Raw genomic sequence first — 19,186 nt, 5'->3', positions numbered from 1 at the left:
TGAATAATCTTTTTTTTTTGCCCCCCGTAGGGGATTTTTTATTTACATTTTCTAAAAACCACAACGAAATTAGGGAGGGGATCTACAAAAGAAAACCCACTAAAAACCCAAGAGTTGGAGGTCATACACTGCTTGTAAAAATATTAGCTTAACAATATAACAATTGCTTTTCTTAACATTGAGAGTGATCAATCATCATCAACCTTGAATAATCTTATGGGGGAACCCACCTGCCCAGCAAGAGACTCAGCCATAACCTCATAATTTGTTCTGGCAGAGCCAGTTTGGTGTAGTGGTTAAGAGCACAGACTCTAATTTGGGAGAACCGGGTTTGATCCCCCACCCCTTCTCCATGTGCAGCTGCTGGTGTGACCTTGGGTCAGTCACAAGTTCTTTCAGAGCTGTTCTCTCAAGGGCAGTTCTCTCAGAGCACTCTCTCAGCCCCGCCTACTTCACAGGGTGCCTGTTGTGGGGAGGGGAAGGGAAAGGAGATTGTAAACCACTCTGAGACTTCGGGTAGTGAAGGGCCATAGGGTATAAATCCAATCTCTTCACTTCTTCAGTCTCTTCTTTTGTCAACTGTGAAAACTGACTGTAAGATAAATTCTCTTGAAGATGCTTTGGATTGCATTGTAATATAGGAATGAATTCCTCTCCGTGGGTTGAGAACACACTTTCACTTGTACGGTGGAATTATTTTGTTTCACCATCCAAAAATTGAATATTCGTACAGTCATGATGACAATGAGCAAATGGAACGTGTAGACTTACAAAATTCACCAGTTGACAAACTCTCCCGCTCTGTGTTGGGGTGAAAAGATTATAAAGATGTCATCAATATATTGCCCATAATATTTATAAGATCGGTGAAACGGAATTTGACTGGGATTTACATAATGAATTGATTATTATTGTTGATATTGCATGTAATGAATATATACCTGTTTTAAGATATTATAAACAGCACACAATGCACTTTATAAGATGGAACAAATCGAACACATTAATTTATATAAAAAAAGATTTTTGCAGTGTATATATTTATTGTTTAACTCAGCTCAGGTTGCTATGGCTGGGATTTAACAAGGTCTCTAATTCAGGAACTGCCTTTAGCCAAGAAGAAACGTGGAGTATCCATATTTTGAAAAAATAATAAAATGTATAAATCCTTCCTCTCGGGGCCTCTCAGTAGCCCAGAACCACAAATTTGATCTGAAAATAGAATTACTTGTCAAAACAAAAATGGTTTTTATATTGAACTGCAGCCAACAGATCCAGCAGGAAATATGGGGTTGGATCCCGCTACATGCCCAGTACTTGAAAAACAAACAAAAACAACCCCCCCACAACACACCACCCTATAGCAGGCCCGGCTTTATCACAGGGCTGGTCGTATGAAGGGGGCTGGTCGTATGTTGCTGGTCGTATGAAGAACTAACATCCAGGGACCCTGTCCGAGAAGGAGGAACAATCCTGATGCCAGCAAGCCAAGATGAAGCATAGAATCACCGAATCACACAGAGTTGGACGGGGCCATACAGGCCATCTAGTCGTCCAACACCCCCTGCTCAATGTAGGATCAGCCTAGAGCATCCCTGACAAGGGTTTGTCCAGCCGCTGCTTAGAGACGGCCAGGCAGGGGGAGGCTCACCACTTCCTGAGGCAGGTGGTCCCGCTGTGGCACAACTCTTACTTAGTCAAAAAGCTTTCCCTAATGTCCAGCTGGTACCTCCCCCCCCTTCATTTAAACCCATCACATTGCGAGTCCTCCTCTCCTCTGCTGCCCAGAGGAACAGCTCCCGGCCCTCCTCTTAAGGGGCAGCCTTTGAAATACTCCCAAGAGAGGCATATCGTGTGTGTCCCCCCCCCCAACCTCCTCTCCTCCAGACTGGCCATTCTCAAGGCCCTCAGCCTTTCCTCGTGAGGTCTCCCGCCCCCCCCATCACCCTCAAAGCCCCCTAGGTCCCCCCCCCCCCGCTTACAGTTCATCATTTGTTTATTCTTACCCAGCAACTGGCGCGGGGAAGAGATGGTGGAGGTGCCCCTTATTTGCCTGGTTAGGCTTTCTGTCTGCCGGATTTTTCCATCTGGGTGGTTTTATACAAACTAATCAAGTGTTAGCACCGGAAGAGTCCTCAGAGGTCATCTAGGCCAACCCCGTGCTCAGGGCAGAAAGACGCAGCTCCGGGATCTGGCACTGATAGCCATCTTGCCTCCCCTTATGGTATTTGATACTGTTTAGGGGAAACGGAATGTCCACACACCACAGAGCTGTTAGGTAGCAAAGGGTTTTTTTTAAAGAGGAGTCACAGGAAGGAGGAGATTTCTTTGTGGTGACACAAGACGTCCATTTTCAGAAATCTCTTCCTCTTTCTCAGCAGTGCTGTTGGGGGGGGTCTCATCCCTCACAGTGCCCATTCCCAGAACGGCCAGGCAGCTGCCCTCTTCCACCTGTGCTGTGTCCACACTGCTCTGCCGCTACGCCTGACTAGTTTGGCTTCCTGCAGAGAGAGAGATCCCTGCAGAGACTGACGGGCTGACGTCCTCTTTTATCTCCCTGATCCGAACTCAAAGTGGCTGACAACGCTCTGCTCCTTTCCTCCACTTTAGCCTCACAACAACAACCCCACGAGGTAGGCTAGCCTGAGAGAATGACTGGCTCAAAGCCACCCAGCCAATTCCCCTGGCAGAGTGAGGATTCAAACTTGGATCTCCCACATCCGAGTCTGATGACCTAATTGCTACACTGCAAACCTCCCTCTCCCTTCCTCTTGTTTTATCTTGTGGGGGTGAGGTGGGCAAGCTGCCTGGCACCCCCTCCCCCACTTGGACACAGAAGCAAGCATTACTAATGAAAAGTACTGAGAAACGTTGAGTGATTTCAGCAAAGTACTTTTATTAGGATAGAACAAGACAAGGACTCCCGGCTCGCAGGCCGGTATTTATGCCCAGAAAACCCACCACCAAACCACACCCCTTACTTCACTATAGGTTATTTACAGTGGCCGAGAGTCCCATAGGCTCTCGGCCGCGGATCCGGCCCTCTGATAGGTGCAGGCTAGGATCCACTCGGCTATTGTTCTCAGGGGAGCGAAGCTCTGCTGTTCGGCATGACCGCATGGCCCAACGGTGGTCATAGCTATTAGCCACAAGGTATAGATAGGAACTCACAGGCTGGGGCAGGTGATGCACTGTGTTCTTGGTGCTTGGGGGGGGCAACAGTGGGAGGGCTTCTGGTGTCCTGGCCCCACTGGTGGACCTCCTGATGGCCCCTGGCATTTTTGGCCACCGTGTGACAAAACAGTGTAGGACTGGATGGGCCACTGGCCTGATCCAACACTGGCTTCTCTGATGTACTTATATTAACTGGAGGGTGATTAAAATGTGGGATTTGCTGCCAGAGGATGCAGTGATGGCCACAGGAATAAACAGCTTTGAAAGGGGATTGGATATATTCCTGGAGGATAAGTCTATCAATGGCTTCTAGCCACGGTGACTGAAGGGAACCTCCACATTCAGAGGCAGTCCACCTCTGAATCCCAGAGCCAGGAGGCAACCTCAGGGGAAGGCCTCCCAGCCTCCAGGTGGGGCCTGGGGATCTCCCGCTTTTACCACTGATCCCCAGCCGACAGAGATCAGCTCCCCTGGAGAAAATGGCTGCTTTGAAGGGTGGACTCTATGGCATTGTACTATGCTGAGGCCCCTCCCCTCCCCAAACCACACCCTCTCCTGGCTCCACCCCCAAAGTCTCCAGGTATTTTCCAACCCAGACTTGGCAACCCTACTCAGGGGAAGGCCTCGGCCTCTCTGCCCTGTTGTTGGCCCTCCAGAGGAACTAGTTGGCCACTGAGACGGGAAGCTGGACTAGATGGACCCTCCCTGGTCTGATCCAGCAGGGCTCTTCTGATGTTCTTCTCAGGGGAAGGCCTCGGCCTCTCTGCCCTGTTGTTGGCCCTCCAGAGGAACCAGTTGACCACTGTGTGAGATGGGATGCTGGACTAGACGAACCTAGGAGGGTTTTTATGATGTTCTCTTTTTTTCATTTTTGTTCCAGAGTTGTACTTGGTTTTAATTTCTGCCAGCCTAATCCTATTACATACAAGCCCAATGACATGCAATTCACTGTGAGCATTTCTTATGTTAGAGTTAACTTTCCTGCAGCAACACTGCAAACCAATGATGCGTTCATTCTTCACATGGCAAGATTTATTTCTGGGCACTTATCCAGTGGCTCAGAATTATTTCTCTCAACTACACAACACTGAGAACTTTGCTGAAATGGTAAAAATGTTTGTTTGTTCGGCCCTTGACCATCGGATCTGCAGCCAGACCACTGCCTGGAGAACTGGGATCCCCCCCCCTTCGGTGACCCTCTCAGGAGTACATTTCCTGTTCGCATTGGCTTCTGCATTCTTCAAGAGCGGCCTGTGTACAGGTGGAGTTGGTCTGGATACAGCATCGTAATAGCTCACCTCTTCTTGGCATGATTTTGTTGGTTGCTTTCTTTTCTGCTTGAGGTTAAAACAGTTATGCCTGCCTCTGTTTTTCCAGGCAAGAGAGGGCAGAAATGAAGAGAGTTGCTTGCAGGAGGAGAAAGGGCAACTCGAATGATAAAAGGGTTGGAACACTTTTCCTATGAAGAAAGGTTAAAGTGCTTAGGGCTCTTTAGCTTGGAGAAACGACAGCTGAGGGGTGACGTGATCGAGGTTTACAACATTATGCATGGGAAAGAGCAGGTAGAGAAAGAGGTACTTTTCTCCCTTTCTCACAATACAAGAACTCGTGGGCACTCCAATGAAATTGCTGAGCGGTCGGGTTAGAACGGATAAAAGGAAGTCCTTCTTCACCCAGAGAGTGATGAACACCTGGAATTCACTGCCACAGGAAGTGGTGGCGGCTACAAGCATGGACAGCTTGAAGAGGGAATTGGAGAAACATCTGGGGCAGAGGTCCATCAGTAGCTATTAGCCACAAGGTATAGATAGGAACTCACAGGCTGGGGCAGGTGATGCACTGTCTTCTTGGTGCTGGGCGTGTAAGAACGAATCGTTCTGAACGATATGAAGTAAAGAACTACATGGAAAGAATAAGCACACGTGAGACCAGCGGCCCCTGAAGTCCCACGGCGCTGCAGCGAGAAGCAAGGCGGGGGGCGGGGGCGTGTTAGGAAGCGCCGCCCTCGGAGGAGGGGAGCGCCGCCGCCACCGCTCTGTAGGGGGAGAGACTCGGAGGAGGGGCCGCGCCGTCCGGGCTTGCTGCCAGCGCCGAGTCCAGCCCCGTCTGGGAAGCGCCGGGCCCCTCCCTCCCTCCCGCGGGCCTGTCCCGGAACCGGGGCGCGCTTCCCTCCGACGGGGCGCGGGAGGCGGCCGCACAGCCGAGCCAGCCCTGCCGGTGGTGGACGGGGATCTCGCCTAGCCTACCTGGCGCCCGTCCGAAGGACATCGCCGGTCTCCTCCAGGCCGGCCGGCCGCTCGCCCCTCCCTCCCGCGGGGGCCATGACCTTCCCGGTGGCGCAGGACAACGAGCTGCCGGCCCTGGGCCGCCCGCTGCACCTGGGGATGCTCTACGACCGGCGCTGCGACACCTTCGTCCCAGGTACGTTCGACTCCTCCGAGAGGCACATCCGCCTTCTGGACCGCTCCCAGGTGTCGCCGTGCGCTTAGGCGGGCTAGGTTTCCCACGCGCTTCCTTCTGCACTCCGGTCAGGAAGAGACCAACACATCCCATCTAATTGTAGATCTTGATTGTTAATTTATTTTATTTCTTAGATTTATATCTCAGCCGCTCAGGGCAGCTAACAACAAAGCTATAAATATACATTAAAACTCTCATATAAACAACATTAAAATAAGTTTAAGTATAAAACTGTAGTCACACAGCACATGATGTTATTACAAGATGATGTTGTTACAAGCTGCTTAGCTAACCTGAAGGAAACACTGGCTCGCTTTAGGCTCTGTGCAGAGGCAGCCCCTCTCTTGTCCAATATGAAAATGTTCTCTGGGAAGAAACCTCTAACCGTCTTATTGGCAGGGCTTGACCAAACAACCACTGTTTCTGGAGCAAAGATTCTGGACTCTGCAATTAAAATGCAAGCGGAGTGAATGCCCAGGGCATCACTGACCAAGATTCTAACCTTTTAACTGTAGGTCTCTTAAGACAAGTGATGCATAGATAGGTTTTATGTATTTATTTATTTATTCAGCTTTTATCCCGCCCTTCCATTGAAGCGGCTTAGGGCGGCTCACAGTGTTAATAAAACCAACATACATAAAACAATCGATTCATAAAACAACTTTACATAAATAGAGGTTAATTTTATACTGCTGAAATTGCTGAGCGGTCGGGTTAGAACAGATGAAAGGAAGTCCTTCTTCACCCAAAGAGTGATTAACACACGGAACTCGCTGCTACAGGAGGTCGCGGCGGCTACAAGCATGGACGGCTTCAAGTGGGAATTGGATAGGCATATGGAGCAGAGGTCCATCAGTGGCTATTAGCCACAAGGTATAGACAGGAACTCTCGGTCTGGGGCAAGTGATGCTCTGTATTTTTAGTGCTTGGGGGGGGGCAACAGTGGGAGGGCTCCTAGTGTTCTCCTGGCCCCACTGCTGGACCTCCTGATGACCCCTGGTATTTTTGGCCACCATGTGACACGGAGTGGATGGGCCATTGGCCTGATCCAGCATTGGCTTCTCTTATGTTCTTATGTTCTTACTGGTGTTTTTCTCTGTTTTGTTCCGCTTCTGAATGGCCTGTGGGCCATAATAAAGACTGGACTGAACTGCTTCTAAAGACCCATAGCCAGCTGGGCACAAAGTGAGGAGAGGCCTCCCAGCTCACAAGACAGAACACAAAAGTTTCTCCCACCTGGTCGGGTATAGTGGAGGTGATCCAAATGCTTCAGTTTTGGTGCACTCCCCTCCCCCCAGCAAGGAAAGAGAATTTCTGGAAGCTGGCCAAGGATTTCATGCAAGAAAAATATTTGTTCCCACTTTATAAATATCTCTGGGGGGAAACCCTCGAACGTTCCCCCCCCAAAAGAACACAAAGGATCAGGAAAAAAGCTCTTAATAAACATAGACACGTCTGTCGTGGTTAAGAGCAGCAGACTCTGATCTGGAGAACTGGGCTTGATTCCCCACTCCTCCTCCTACTCCGCGTGTAAGCCTGCTGGGTGACCTTGGGCCAGTCATAGTTTCTCTCAGAGCTCTCTCAGCCCCACCTGCCTCACAAGGTGCCTGCTGTGGGGAGAGGAAGGGCAAGGAGATTGTAAGCCACTCTGAGGGTCCTCACGGTAGAGAAAAGTTTAAAACCTACCCTTCTTCCCCACTGAGTGGTTTGTTTGTGTAAATTTACACAAACTATCTGCCCACTGCATACCCAGCAGTGCCAGTTTGATGTAGTGGTTAAGTGCGCCAACTCTAATCTGGGAGAACCGGGTTTGATTCCCCACTCCTCCACTCGCACCTGGCTGGCGTGACCTTGGGCAAGCCATACTTCTGCCAGAGCTTTCCTTGAAAAAGAGCTGTTCCTGTCAGAGCTCTCTCAGCCCCTCCTACCTCACAGGGTATCTGTCTGTTGTGGGGAGGGGAAGGGAGAGGAGTTTGTAAGCTGCTCTGAGACTCCCTTGGGTAGTGAAGGGCGGGGGGTATAAATCCATTCTCCTCTTCTCTTCTCTTTTCTTCTTCTCTTCAATTAATTTAAGGTCAGCTTGAAGAGAAATTCCAGATAATCTGCGGGCTGTATCTGTCCCTCCCACTGCCACAGGAGGTGGTGGCGCCTACAAGCATGGACGGCTTCAAAAGGGAATTAGATAAGCATATGGAGCAGAGGTCCATCAGTGGCTATTAGCCACAAGGTATAGATAGGGGCTCTGGGGCAAGGGATGCTCTGTTCTTGGTGCTGGGGGGGGCAACAGTGGGAGGGCTTCTAGTGTCCTGGCCCCACTGCTGGACCTCCTCATGGCCCCTGGTATTTCTGGCCACTGTGTGACACAGAGTGTTGGACTGGAGGGGCCTTTGGCCTGATCCAACATTGGCGCCTCTTATGTTCTTATGTTATATTCTAATGTAGATGACCCAAGTCTGTTTGTTCCCAAACCACCCTGACCTTTCTAGTGGAACGCAGGAGAGTTCAGGCCTGCCACGACCTTCTGTATTCTAGATGCACTTTCTAGTTTCATAAGCACCATTGCGCCCACAAATATGCTCCACTTCCCCATCGCCTCCTTCCTGGTCACATCCTCCAACGTGGGAAGAAAGAGGAATCACTCCGCTACTTTCTCTGGCTGCGGAGGAAGGGTCCTCCGTAATGTGCAGGGAAAGGATTTCCATTGCCTGTCCGTGAACTGGAGCATTGCTTGCATGAGAGCTTTTATTCTCCTGCGCAGATTCAACCCCCCGAATCAGGAAGGGCAAGAAGATGCTTGTGTGGGGCCCCCAGAGGCTTCCTGAGGCCCCAAAGCCACAATCCGACCTCAATTTATGGCCACAGTGATATCAGGCCTTCTTCCTTTCGGGTTCCCTTTGTGGTTGCTTGCTCCATTCATTCCTTGCTGTCCCTCACTCCTCTGCCGTCTCCTTCCCACCGTGCACCGATTCCACATTCCAAGGGCACAAGCTGCGTTTTTGCATCCTTGTGATTTTTGCCACTTGCGCTCTGTCACTGGGGTGGGGGGTGGAGTGGGGTGCATGAGCATTCATAAGCACATTCAGAGGCAGTGACTGACTTTGAGAATCCCATCAGAGGAAGGCCTTAGCCTTTGTGCTGTGTTTGTTTGGCCCTCCAGGTTGGCCCCTGTGTGAGACGGGAGGCTGGACTAGATGGAGCCTCCCTGGTCTGACCCAGCAGGGCTCTTCTGAGGTTCTTACGAAATATGAAATTACAAGGGAGTCGTTACCGGCTAAATATCAGGAGAAACTCCTAACCGTAAGAGTGGTTGAGCAGTGGAACAGTCTGCCTCGGGAGGAGGTGGTGGGCAGTGTTCCCTCTAAGCTGAGTTAGTGTGAGCTAGCTCACAGTTTTTCAGCCTCCGGCTCACACATTTTTTGTCTTAGCTCAGGAAGGATGGCTCCAGAGCAAGCTAATTTATGCACTAGCCATATTGCTTGCTCACAACTTTAATGCCAGTAGCTCACAAAGTAGAATTTTTGCTCACAAGACCCCACAGCTTAGTGGGAACATTGGTGGTGGGTGCTCCTTCGCTGGACGTTTTCAAGCAGAGGCTGGACGACCATCTTTCGGGTATGTTGTAGGTATGTAGGGCCATCTTTCAGCTATGCTCCTGCAGAGTGCAGGGGGTTAGACTAGATGACCTGTAAGTTCCCTTCCAACTCTAACATTCTATGATTCTATGAAGATCTCAGCCTCTGCACCCTGTTGTTGGCCTGCCAAAGGAACCGGCTGGCCCCTGTGTGTGAAAGAGCGTGCAGGACTTGTTGGACCCTCGCTGCTCTGATCCGGCAGGGCTCCTGGGATGTTCTTACTAGTGCCTGCCTTAATCCTGGTAGGAGGCTTTTGTGTGTGTCTGCATGGTTGGTGCAGTACTTAGGAAGGAAGAATATTCCTCTAATATTCAGTTTCAGTTTTAATAGCTATGTAAAGTACAAGTGTGTGGTGTGGGGAAGTCAGGTGGCATTGATTGATTGAATAAACGCATGACCCATATGATTTATTAATTAATTAATTTGATTGATACCCCGCCCTCCCTGCCAAAGGCAGGCTCAGGGCGGCTTGATGCGCAGTCGCCCACCTGCTTGGAGCCAGCCGAATCCCGAGAGTGGGTTGTTATTGCCCACCCCACATATGTGTCAAGGGAATGTAGAGAAGAGAGGGAAATGCTGAGGACAAAAAATCAAGGTGTGGAAGCAGCAGGGGCCAGACGCGGCTGCAAGAGGGTGAGAAGGTGGCGCAGAGCTGACGTTTTCCTGAGGTACTCGGATGGGAATGGCGCCTGGAGATCCTTCGGTCGTAACTGACACAGGTAATAAGGAAATAATTCCGTCCTTACAAAGAGACCGGGAAGAGCAGCTCGCAGTGACACCAGAATAACCGTTGTTTATTGACGGGTTATACGAGGCGGAAGAAATAATAAGGAAGCTCTTGCTGGATGTGGGGCTGGAAGGGGACAGATTATTCTGAGTTAATATCCTTCATTGCGCACTTTGATTACTTTATTGCATTGTTTTCTTAATGTTTTACTCCAGGTTTTTCCCAGGGGAGGGGGCGTGGCACTTCCTGCTCTCGTCAGATCTCGGGAGCTGAGCAGGGCCAGCCATGGTTAGTACCTGGAGGAGAGAGCTCCAAGGAAGACTCTGCAGAGTTAGGCAGTGGCAAACCACCTCTGCTTCTCATCTGCCTGGAAAGCCCCTGGCTGGGCTCACCCTAGGCAGGCAGGCAGGCAGATAGAATGTCTGGCTACATTATTCCCCCTGGCTTGTAATCCTACTTTGCTGTCTGATCTCTCCTGTGAACATACGAACATAAGAGACGCCAATGTTGGATCAGGCCAAAGGTCCATCCAGTCCAACACTCTGTGTCACACAGTGGCCAAAAATACCAGGTGCCATCAGGAGGTCCCCCAGTGGGGCCAGGACACTAGAAGCCCTCCCACTGTTGGCTCCTCCCGCAAGCACCAAGATTACAGAGCATCACCTGCCCCAGACTGAGAGTTCCTATCTGTACCTTGTGGCTCATAGCCACCAATGGACCTCTGCTCCATATGCTTATCCAATTCCCTCTTGAAGCTGTCCATGCTTGTAGCTGCTGTCACCTCCCGTGGCAGTAAATTCCATGTGTGAAGAATTTGGGTGAAGAAGGACTTCCTTTTATCCGTTCTAACCCGACTGCTCAGCAATTTCATTGCATGCCCACGAGTTCTTGTGTTGTGAGAAAGGGAGAAAAGGACTTCTTTCTCAACCTGCTCTGTCCCATGCAAAATCTTATAAACCTCGATCATGTCACCCCTCAGCCATCATTTCTCCAAGCTAAAGAGCCCCAAGCGCTTTAACCTTTCCTCATAGGGAAAGTGTTCCAACCCTTTTATCATTCGAGTTGCCCTTTTCTGCACTTTTTCCAAAGCTATAATATCCTTTTTGAGGTGTGGTGACCAGAACTGTACACAGTATTCCAAATGAGGTCGCATCATCGATTTGTACAGGGACATGATGATATGGGCTGATCTGTTTTCAGTACCCTTCCTAATAATCCCCAGCATAGCATTGGCTTTTTTTTATTGCAGTCACACACTGTCTTGACATTTTCAGTGAGTTATCCGCTACGACTCCAAGATCTCTCTCTTGGTCAGTCTCTGCCAGGTTAGACCCCATCAACGTGTATTTATCGTTTTTAGTGCCCTGATCTCTAATTTTACTGGTGGCGTCTGTCCCGCTGGCCTGACTGCTGTAGTTTGTCGCTGTAGTTGCCCTGGGCGTTTAAGCAAGAAAGTGCCCATTCTTTCCCAGACCCTTTGCAGTCTGACCAGGGCGAGGTCATTTGGAAGGAGCATGGCTCCCCTATGAAATCTGGCCAGCAGCTGTGTGTGTCTTGGGGCCGTCTCCCTGGGCAATTCCCCAGGCTCCCGCAGGGCTCACCTTCACTTCAGGCTCCCATTTCCCTTCCTTCAGCTGGCAGCATGAACACAAATGCGTGACCCAGTTCTGTTCATGTTTCCTTGCAATTGGGTCTCCTTCAATGCAGTGGTTTTTATCATCTCCTGTAAATATGCATGGACTTGCCACCCAAATCTGTTAATTACTGATGGTGAATTTCTGGGGATTTTTGCAGGAGTGACTCTGTGGGACCCCGAGACTTTGCAGAAGCACGTCAATGTGAAACCTCAGCCCAAGACCGAATTTCAAGTACTTGCTTCTGACAACTATGACCACTTGGCCTCTGCTCTCCAACTCACATTGCCGCTGAGGGCTAGTTTATTAGGGGGGCACGTGGATGTGAACGGATCTGCCAAATACTTGAGGGACACCACAAAATCCAAAAACCAAGTCCGGGTCGTCCTCCACTCCTCCATCACCACCCGCTTTGAGGAGCTGACCATGACGCATTTGGGACCCCAGAACCTTGCCTACCCAGGTGTCTTTGACCAGGGTGAGGCCACCCACGTGGTCACAGCAGTGCTGTACGGTGCTCAGGCTTTCTTTGTGTTTGACCGGGAAGTGGCTTCGACGGAGAATAAGGATGACATTGAGAGGGAGCTAAGAACCAACCTTCAGAGCTTCTGCAACAAAGTCCGTGCTGGGGAGGGGACTGCCCACAGACCAGAGAAAGAAAAAACAAGCACGGAAGATTTCAAATGCACGTTTTATGGAGATGTGAGTCTAGAGAGCAACCCGATCACTGACCCTGACGCGATGAAGATCTATGCTGATCTCCCCAGGCTTTTGGGGGAGAAGGGGGAGAAGGCCATTCCCGTCAAGGTCTGGCTGTACCCCCTGGCCAAGCTGGACCCCCGGGCAGCCCAGCTGGTCCGAGAGATCAGCGCCGACCTCGTCTCAAGAGTGCAAAGTGCCGTCGAGCAGCTGAGCGACTGCGAAGGGCAGTGCCAAGAGCTGGTGAGTGCCTGTGATATAGTTTTCCCTCTGCTGGGTGAGAAGGTCCGGCATTTCCAAGAGCTGTGCAAGCGGTACAGAGAGACTTTCCAAGAGCGGGTGGCGAACCTCCTGCCATCCATCCGAGGAGGCGGGCAGGAGGAAGGGGCTCTGAGAGAACTTTTGACCCGGAAAGAGCAGTCGCCGTTCCATCCAAGACAGCTCTCTGAATTTTTGAGCAAGAAAAGCGCAGAGATGGGTTGTGTGAAGCTGTTTTGTACCAGGCTGAAGGGCGTAGACGTTGTCCCTTCGGAAGGCAAACTCAAAGAAGTGTTGCTGGATCACCGGTTTAAGTATGTCGTGTCCTTCACCTTCACATCTTTGCAAACGGAGAGAGCTGTGCAAGCGGTACAGAGAGACTTTCCAAGAGCGGGTGGCGAACCTCCTGCCATCCATCCGAGGAGGCGGGCAGGAGGAAGGGGCTCTGAGAGAACTTTTGACCCGGAAAGAGCAGTCGCCGTTCCATCCAAGACAGCTCTCTGAATTTTTGAGCAAGAAAAGCGCAGAGATGGGTTGTGTGAAGCTGTTTTGTACCAGGCTGAAGGGCGTAGACGTCGTCCCTTCAGAAGGCAAACTCAAAGAAGTGTTGCTGGACCACCGGTTTAAGTATGTCGTGTCCTTTACATTCACATCCTTGCAAATGGAAGAGCCGTATTTCCTAGATCTGGAAGAATGGATCCAAAAAACCTCTGATCCATCATCGGCCATTCCGGGATACGAGAAACGGATACCCAAGCAGTGGTTTGAGGAAGAAGCGGTAATCAGAAAAGCCCGAAAACGGATGGAGTCATTTGCAAACTTCGCCAGTCTTAATAAGGAACAGGGCAAGATCCGGTTCACCATCTCCTCTGTTCCTGATGTGGACCATCCTGGGATCTCCGTTTACTTGTACAAAGAAGGACAGCTGGTTAGCCGTGACTTTGAACCCCCGTTAAGGCCTTTCCCCCCCGTGGTTGGTGGAGTCCGGCATGACAGTGTGCAGCTCAGGTTTGAGCCAGCAGCGGATGGGAGAGCTTCCATATCTAGCTGTTTTGTGGAGTCCAGGATCTTGGGGCAGGAGAGCTGGACGGGGCTGAGCACAGCGAACGGAGGGAAAACGGATGGAGTCATTTGCAAACTTCGCCAGTCTTAATAAGGAACAGGGCAAGATCCGGTTCACCATCTCCTCTGTTCCTGATGTGGACCATCCTGGGATCTCCGTTTACTTGTACAAAGAAGGACAGCTGGTTAGCCGTGACTTTGAACCCCCGTTAAGGCCTTTCCCCCCCGTGGTTGGTGGAGTCCGGCATGACAGTGTGCACCTCAGGTTTGAGCCAGCAACGAACGGGAGAGCTTCCATGTCTAGCTGTTTTGTGGAGTACAGGATCTTGGGACAGGAGAGCTGGACAGGGCTGAGCGCAGCGAACGGAGCAGAGACCCTTGTGGTGAGAGATCTCCTCCCCAACACCAGTTACCAGTTCCGGTGTGCCCTCCGGAGCAAGCCGGGCCTTGGCGAGAGCAGCAGTAAGAGCGAAGTGGTGAAAACGCTTCCCACCAGTCCGCCTGGAAAGCCTCAGAATACAGTGGTGGCCTCTTCTGCGGTCTGCATCACGTGGAAGAGCCCCGGCATCATTGGAGAGGGAGTGGATCTAAAGGAGTACAAGGTGAAGTACGCAGAGGCAGCAGAGGGAAGCAAGAGCGGGGAGGGCAGCTGGACAAGTGTGACCGTAGGGGAAAGCAGTCGGTGCTGCCGGGTGGCTGGACTGAGGCCGGAGACTCCTTACAGGTTCCACGTGGTGGCCGTGGCCTCGGACGGGAGAGAGAGCGCCCCCAGCGAGGAGGCTGTAATCACAACTCTAAGCACAGAAGAGACTCAACTGTGCGACTGAACAACAACAAAAAAGTGCTTCAGACGGTGATAACATAGCAAGCGTGGTCTTTGCAAGTCTTGTTGAATGCTTGATTCGTGGGTCAGACAGTCACGACTGTTTTCTTTATACTTTTAAATTCAGGACACTCTAGATATTCCTGGAACATCTCAAGAACGCAGCCCCCACCGCTAGGGCGCAGCCGGCGTAGAGGGAACATTGCCATTTACCAACCTTTAGGACCGTGACATAAGGAGTCCCGTCTGGTCCATATTTGCTACCATTCACCTCCACGTGCTTCAGCCACTGGATGTGCGGCTGAGCATCGCTGTACACTTTGCAGTGGAATTCCACATCGCTTCCAACCACCACCGTCTGGTTGGCAGGCAGTCCGGCTTGGAGGATAGGGCGATGGGGTGATCTTTCTACATCGGGAGGGGAAAAGGAGGGGAAGGGGGTTTTAATCTTTCTTGAGTATAAATTTGTTTTATTAAACATACACAACAGACATACAAACAGACACAAACCATACTAAACACTAACAAAGTGGGAGCATCCTTTCATACTTTGAGTAAATGATTTGTTGTTCATACATCTATGCCATATGATACTGTCCACATTTTGGACAATATTTAATATCTTCTTATTAACCTCTATTTTGGTTATAACATATTTCAATAATTGAGTTCTTCAAACCAGTGATAAAGTCTTGACCATGTTCCTTCAAATTTGTCCTCTCTGTGTCCTTTCAAGATTAAAGTTAATCTGTCAATTTTAGCAACTTCTAGTACTTTGTTCATTAGTTCTTCTTTTGCCGGCATCTCCTCCCTTCTCCAGTAACTCGCATGCAGTATTCTAGCGGCCGTACTCTTGCGACTTCTGGATGCCTCCCCGTTGGCACAAGTCAAGGGCATGGGCCGTGCGTCTCTGACTCCTCCCCCCCACAGGTGTAGGCCTGTTGCACAGGACCCAATCCCCAGCGCATGTTCTTCGTACAGAGGGGGAGGGCTGTGCCATACGAGGGAGGCCTTTTACGGATGTAGGTGGCGAGGCGAGGTCACTACAGAGGAAACTCACACGACAGGGTGGGCTGTTTACTGTTGGGAGGGGGCAAACTCTTAGCATCTGTGGCGGCAGCGTTTCCCTAACTGGGTGGGGGGAGCCGCGCAAGCCTTCCTCCCCCTCCCCCCCATCTGGAAATCACCTTTGTTTAGGAGAAGGTCTCTCTGTTGCATGCCCCTGCCTCCCAGCTCTGTCCCTCTCCATCTCTGCTCCTGATTCCTTGGGGATAAGTCTTCCTCACCTCCTACAGCCTGGGGAAATGGAGCCAGGTAGATCTGGAGCCTTTCCTCTGTTTCCGGATGGAGCTGGACCAGAAGATTTGGTCAGGAATTGACTGGGGGTGCAGTGGCATTTTAAAAACAAAGGACGGGCTCGCAAGGGACTGGGGGTGCCGACCTCCCAGGGGGGGGCAGGTCCTAGAATTGTCCCAGAATTCCAACTGATCTCCAGACTGCAGGGATCAGTTTGCCCTGGAGAAAATGGCCGCTTCAGAGGGCAAACTCTATGGTATACCATAGAGTCTGGGTGAAATTGTTCCCCAGGTTCCCCCCTCCGTAGGCATCGCTCCCAAGTTTCCAGGAATTTCCTAGCTGGAAATAGCAACTCTAATTGCCAGCCTTCATGTCAGTGTTCCCTCTAAGCTGAGTGAGTGTGAGCTAGCTCACAGTTTTTTAGCCTCCGGCTCACACATTTATGCAGCAGCCAAATCCCTCGCTCATAACTTTAATGCCAGCAGCTCACAAAGTAGAATACCTGCTCATAGCTTAGAGGGAGGCATTGCTCCTGGTATAGCATGAAGTTCTCCTAGAATCACCGCTGATCTCCAGACAGCATAGATAACTCCCCTGGGATAAGACGGCTACTGTGGAGGGGGCCCTCAGTGTAGTTATTATGGTTGCCAACCTCCAGGTGGCAGCTGAAGATCTCCTGCTATTACAGTTGGCCAAGAGCAGTCCCCCGTGGAGAAAACAGCTGCTTTGGAGGGTGGACTGTTGCCTGGCATCATACCCTGCTGGGTCCTGGGTTCCCTCCCCTCCCCAAACCGCACCTTCCCCAGTTCCATCCACAGATCTCCAGGGATTTCTCAGTCCGGAGCTGGGAACCCTACTTGTTAACAAGAGGCCTCTGTAATGTAATACCTGGCCTGAGATTACGACGGTTGGCCGCCCATTCTTTCCCCCCTGTTTCCCCTGGACAACCTTTTCCTGCTTGGGGGATACAGTTGAATTTGTCTGTCAGATTCGGCTGGAACTATGGAAAGCTGCGGTTTAAGAGGGTCCAGCTGCAGGTAAATTAATATTTACAGCATACAAACGTTTATTAGGGTGTACACCTAAATAAAGCATTGAAAAGGTTAAAGGGAATACTCTAAATACCAGACTCAAAAGAACATATTTCGTTCAGAACTATGGAAAGCTGGACAGCTTCGATTTACAGTTGAATCTTGAGTCTAGAAAGCAGGCGGTGGGTGAAATGGGAAGGCCCTCGTGTTGTGTCGAGGAGGAAATCGCGTGTTTCTGGCCGTCAGGTATCTCCTTGCCCGCCACGATCAAAATACTTGAACACTTTTGCATGAAAACGGGTTTAACACTTGTCTGTCCTTCTATGCGAAAGCGTTGGTTCTCAGCCCCACATCCTTTGGGTTTGATTGAACCTTTTCAGGAGGTCTCCTTGTAGCCTCCTCTGCCACATAGGCTCAAAGCAGTCTTATCTCTTGAATAGACACCTGTGGGAGAGACAGGAGGCAGGGTCCCCAGGTGGTCTCCCCTCGCCGTAGGCTTCCCCAACCAGGGCTCTTTTTGTGGAAAAAGCCCAGCAGGAACACATTAGCATAATAGGCCACACCCAACAGCAGAAACTCATTAGCATATTGGGCCACACCCCTGACAGCACAGCTCATTAGCACATTAGGCCACATCCCCATGTTACCAGAAGTGTGGTCATCCAGCCACACCCACCTTTTGCTTCTTATTCTGTTTACCTTGTTTGTTGTCCAAACCCAGGGCCTTTTGTTGTAGCAGGAACTCCTTTGCATGTTAGGCCACACACCCCTAATGTAGCCAATCCTAATGAGTCTCTGCTGTTGGGTGTGGCCTATTATGCCAATGAGTTCCTGCTGGGTGTGGCCAACTTGGGAGCCAGCCGGAACTCTGTTCCTGTGCGTTCCTGCCCAAGGCCATTCCAGCAGCTCCCTGTTATGCAGGTTGATTCAGGTGGGGTCAGCCGTGTTGTTCTGAAGCAGCAGAACCAAGTTCGAGTCCAGCGGGGGCACCTTTAAGACCAACAAAGGTTTATTCAAGGTATATGCTTTTGTGTGCATTCAGTATCTAAAGAAGCGTGCATGCACAGGAAAGCTTGTACCTTGAATAAAACTTTGTTGGTCTTAAAGGTGCCGCTGGACTCACTCTTCGTTATGCAAACTCTGAGAGAAAGAAGCGCAGTATTGTTATGTGACGAGGAGGCCTGCGACAGTTTCACAGGTAGCCTGCAGATGACGGATTGATAATAACAGAGAGGAGAGTTGGCGTTGGTCGTTGGCACCCCCTGGAGGGAAGACGTCGGGACCTGCTGCGTATTTGCTGATTCACGTAATCGCTGATCCAGTTAATTGCTGATTCCCATCTTATCAGGAGGGCTGAAGGCCAAGACAGCAGCCTTGTAGGAGATAGGCGGGGCCATGCCCTTTCCAGGACTTGAAGTCAAAGCAGAATAATAAAAAAGGCACAAGGGACAGCAGAGGAGGAAGGAAGAAAAGACTGAGCTATCACGTACTGGTTTGTTTCCTCAAGAGGTGGGAATTCCAGGGCAGCCTTTGAACCAAACGGATCCAGAGGATCTGACTCTTTGCTGTGTTGGATCACACGGCCATGTGTGACATCACAGCAAAAGTCAGAAAAGTGGCAAATGTTGACATCTGGGTAGAAATACGTTCAGGCGTTGCATAAGCATCTGGAGCAGAGGTCCATCAGTGGCTATTAGCCACAAGGGATAGATAGGGGCTCTGGGGCAAGTGATGCTCTGTCTTCTTGGTGCTTGGGGGGGGCAACAGTGGGAGGGCTTCTAGTGTCCTGGCCCCACTGGTGGACCTCCTGATGGCACCTGGTATTTCTGGCCACTGTGTGACACAGAGTGTTGGACTGGATGGGCCATTGGCCTGACCCAACATTGGCGTCTCTTATGTTCCTATGTTCTTATGTTCATCAGTGCTCTGTCCTGTTTTTCTGAACTCCGCAGGAACGGGGAGAGAATCAGAGCTGAGGATCGTCCTTGTTGGAAGGGCCGGAAGTGGGAAGAGGGCCGTGGGAGATGCCATCTTGGGCCGGAAGGAGTCCACGTCTGCTGAGCCCGGGGGAAACGCGACAGTTGGCAAGTGCCAAAGAGGGCACGGGAGCTGGAATGGCCAGAAGGTCTCTTTGATTGACACGGCAACCATTTTTGATTCAGACATCTGTGGGCAAGACTCTCTGGTGGAAATCATGCGCTGCCTCGGCCTCTCCAAGCCTGGCCCTCACGCTCTGGTGTTCGTGACCCAGGCAGGTCACTTCACAGCAGAAGACGCAGCGGCAGCCGAGCGAGTCCTGGATGTGTTTGGGGCGGACGCCGCCCGGTACATGATTCTCTTGCTCACCCAGCGAGAAGAGTCAGGAGCGCTCTCCATGCGAGACTGTTTGT

At 50.9% G+C, this 19,186-nt stretch overlaps 1 protein-coding gene across 1 annotated transcript in view; it reads left to right on the top strand.

The window, feature by feature from the left end:
- The first annotated feature begins 5,534 nt into the window (after positions 1-5,534).
- Positions 5,535-19,186, top strand: part of LOC107107531 (enkurin-like) — a 37,654-nt gene continuing 24,002 nt past the window's right edge. The window contains exon 1 of the mRNA XM_015407841.1: positions 5,535-5,595. The gene's annotated coding sequence lies outside the window, so the exon portion shown is untranslated. The remainder of the gene's footprint in view (positions 5,596-19,186) is intronic.

Source organism: Gekko japonicus, unplaced genomic scaffold, assembly GCF_001447785.1.
Source record: "Gekko japonicus isolate JY-2015 unplaced genomic scaffold, Gekko_japonicus_V1.1 scaffold3446, whole genome shotgun sequence".
Taxonomy (NCBI): domain Eukaryota; kingdom Metazoa; phylum Chordata; class Lepidosauria; order Squamata; family Gekkonidae; genus Gekko; species Gekko japonicus.
The sequence above is the reverse complement of the archived record's forward strand: the minus strand, read 5'-3'. Positions and strand labels throughout refer to the sequence as shown.